Source organism: Taudactylus pleione, unplaced genomic scaffold (assembly GCF_031769625.1).
Source record: "Taudactylus pleione unplaced genomic scaffold, aTauple2 ptg000757l, whole genome shotgun sequence".
NCBI lineage: Eukaryota > Metazoa > Chordata > Amphibia > Anura > Myobatrachidae > Taudactylus > Taudactylus pleione.
This window is the reverse complement of record NW_028285159.1, coordinates 3,859,976-3,863,363: the sequence shown is the minus strand read 5'-3', so window position 1 is coordinate 3,863,363 and position 3,388 is coordinate 3,859,976. Positions and strand designations below refer to the sequence as shown.

Below are 3,388 nucleotides of genomic sequence, written 5' to 3'. Positions count from 1 at the left end.
TGAGCATCTGTAAAAGTTTAGCATAGTTACTTTGCTAACTCCCGAGGCCCTCAAACGTCTTAGGAAAAACAAACGCTGTTGCGCCTTTTTAATTAGGGACAGTGTATTTAAAGACCATGTCAAATCTGCCGCAACCTGGATACCCAGAAATTTAAAAGACTCAACTATATCAACATCCTGGTTGTTAATAGACACTGGCAATTTCTGCTCTAAACATCTCCTACGAAAATCAATTACCAGTTCTTTTGTCTTGTCACCATTTAGGAACAAGTGATTATCACCACTCCAAGAAACCAAATTTTTGATCTCTTTCCTATAATGGGACTCATCATTCCTGCTAATTAACCCAACGACTGCAATATCATCAGCAAATTTGATGATTTTCACAGAATCAGAAGTCGACACGCAGTCGTGGGTAAATAGCGAGTATAATAGGGGGCTGAGAACACAACCCTGGGGAACACCAGTCTTAATCAACACTTCCCCCGACACATCACCTCCAATTCTAACTACTTGTGGTCTATCAGTTAAAAAGTTTAAAACCCAGTTACAAATAGACCCACTTAACCCCAAGTCAAACAACTTAGATGTTAGTGAGATGGGAATAACCGTATTAAAAGCAGAACTAAAATCAACAAAGAGTATCCGAACATAAGAATCCCTCACTTCCAAATGAGCTAAAATAGAGTGAAGTGCTGTAAGTACCGCATCATCAGTGCAACGATTTTTCCCATATGCAAACTGAAAAGGATCAAAATCTACTGGGAAAAAAGATTGAATATGTCCTAATACCAGCCTTTCAAAGCATTTCATTATCAATGAAGTTAGTGCAATTGGGCGATAATCATTAAGGCATTTTACTACCCCCTTTTTTGGAACTGGAACAATATTTGCCTTCTTAAAACATCTCGGCACTACACAATTAAAAAGGGACAAATTAAATAAGACCGTTAATATCCAACTTAACTGGTCTGCACACCCCTTGAGGACTTTACCGCTAATCCCATCCGGGCCGGCTGATTTACACAAATCAACCCGACGTAGACATTTAATCACATCATACTCCTCCAACATAAGAGGAGACTCCCCCACCCGGGGAATTTGGGGCGTAACAGAAAAACTATTCTCTTGATCAAACCTAGAGTAGAACAGGTTCAAATCTTCAGCTAATAGATTATTGTCATTGCTAATCACCTCCTTTTTTATTTTACAACCAGTAATATCCTGGATCATCTGCCACAGGCTTCTCGGATTCCTGTTATCATGACTTCTAGCTTCAATCTTTGTGGAGTAACTAATTATAGCCCTCCTAATACCTTTCTGCAATTCACACCTGGAAGATTTCAACATTTCTAAATCACCAGATTTAAACGCTCTATCACGAGCCTTGAGTAGAGATCGAACTTCCCCGTTCAACCAAGGCTTCACGTTGGGAAATATTTTAATACTCTTTGTTACTGTAACACTATCCGTACAGCAACCGATGTAACCTAATATCAATGATGCTAGAGAGTCAATATCTATATCGCCATTTACCCTACTCTCATCAATAAACAAATCCCAGTTTGTGAATTCCAACATATCCTGTAATCTAGTCAGTGCGTCCTCCGGCCATATAGTTACCAGACGTCTGACCGGTCGCACTCTCCTAACTAATGACCTGTAAACAGGTATGAGAAACAGGGACATATGATCGGATTTGCCAATATGGGGGCAAACAACAGTTTCATAAGCTGACTTGAGGTTTGTATACACCTGGTCCAAGGTACGCATGCCCCTAGTTGGAGCCGATACATGTTTATATAACTTAGGCAATACTTTCCTCAGGTCAGCTTGATTGAAATCACCTGCTATAATGAAAACTGCCTCAACATACACAGATTGTAATTTCGCAATTTCCTCGTAAAGAATTCCCAGGGCAATTGTCACATTAGCCTGAGGGGGAATATAAACGGCAATGATAATTGCCACCGAAACTTCTCTGGGCAAATAAAAGGGTCTACATTTGACAGACAGATATTCAATATCCACTGAGCAATGATTACCAATACAGATAGCATCAATACACCAGGTACGCAGGACATACAAACACAGCCCCCCACCCCTACTTTTCCCTGATGAAGAAGTTCTGTCTGCTCTGAACAGAATCCTGTTTCCAAAAGAGACCGCAGTATCCAGAACTAAGTCATTTAGCCAAGTCTCGGTAAAAATTAATACAGAGCAGGACTCCAGATGCTTCATGTATGAAAGAACTGCATGTAATTCGTCCAGTTTACTAGTCAGGGACTGAACATTTGCTAGAAATAAGCAAGGCAAAGGGGGTTTGATAAAACATAAATTGAGCCTGGCTCTAGTACCAGCTCGTTTACCCCTTTTTTGCCTCCTCTCCCTCCTCCGATGCCTCTTCCAACCCTGCCTGCGTCTCCAGGGATAACCGAGTCTCCAGAAATGCCCCTCTCCAGAGCGCTGCCCACCCCCATAATCTCTACTTCCATTGCCGTGCACATGGCTCTTCTCACAACTCCAGTCTCCAGACCAGCCACCACTCACCACCCCAGCTGCGACAGACCCATCCAGGGCCGCCACGCTTGCAGGCACAGTAACTCCAGGGGCAGCAGACACACAAGCTCCAGAAGCGGCAGCAATCCCAGCCACCCCCGCTCCACCCACAATGCCTGTGGCTGAGGGGTTACCCGGGGCTGTACCTCCCTCAGAGACCTGCACAGCCTCTGCGCCGGGCCCAACAGCTCCTGCAAGCGGCTCCACTCCACCAGCTCCGGAACCTGCCACTCCACTCCAAACTCCAGTCAGGCGGAGACCAAGGAGCACCTCGCGGGGGTATGTGATCCCACACCAGCCGCCGTCACCACACAGGACTCCGACAAGCAGGAACAGGAACAACCACACCACATCCGGAGCGCGCAACACACGGACACCCGGACCATAGGAATCGCCATCACCGGCACCAACGGTAAGTGCAGCCGCAGCGTATACACGCGCCGCCATTTCCAGGCACAGCAGGGATCTGGCAAGAGTCCACGAAAGACCTACAGCTCCTGGTATTCCCAGGTGGTCTCCCATCCAAGTACTAACCAGGCCCAACACTGCATAGCTTCCAAGATCAGACGAGATTGGGCATGTCCACTGTGGTTTGGTTGTACCGTCTTTGAGAAGAGGTGGGGACCGGAATAAACTCTTGCTTCAAAGAGAATGTTTATGGATCAATCTATTAAATATGGTAGCTCCATATGGCCTCAATGAGGCATTATCGCTTAACGGTTTCTTGTGATGGAGTAGTACTCGCAGCATTTATCTGGTGGTGTTCTTTAATGTAGTTCTGTAATGTATATTTTTCTATATAGATTTTTATGTGTCTTTAATATGTATT

At 44.7% G+C, this 3,388-nt stretch overlaps 1 pseudogene; it reads right to left on the bottom strand.

The window, feature by feature from the left end:
* Window positions 1–3,044: 3,044 nt before the first annotated feature.
* Window positions 3,045–3,163, bottom strand: LOC148477031 (5S ribosomal RNA; annotated as a pseudogene).
* Window positions 3,164–3,388: the final 225 nt, after the last annotated feature.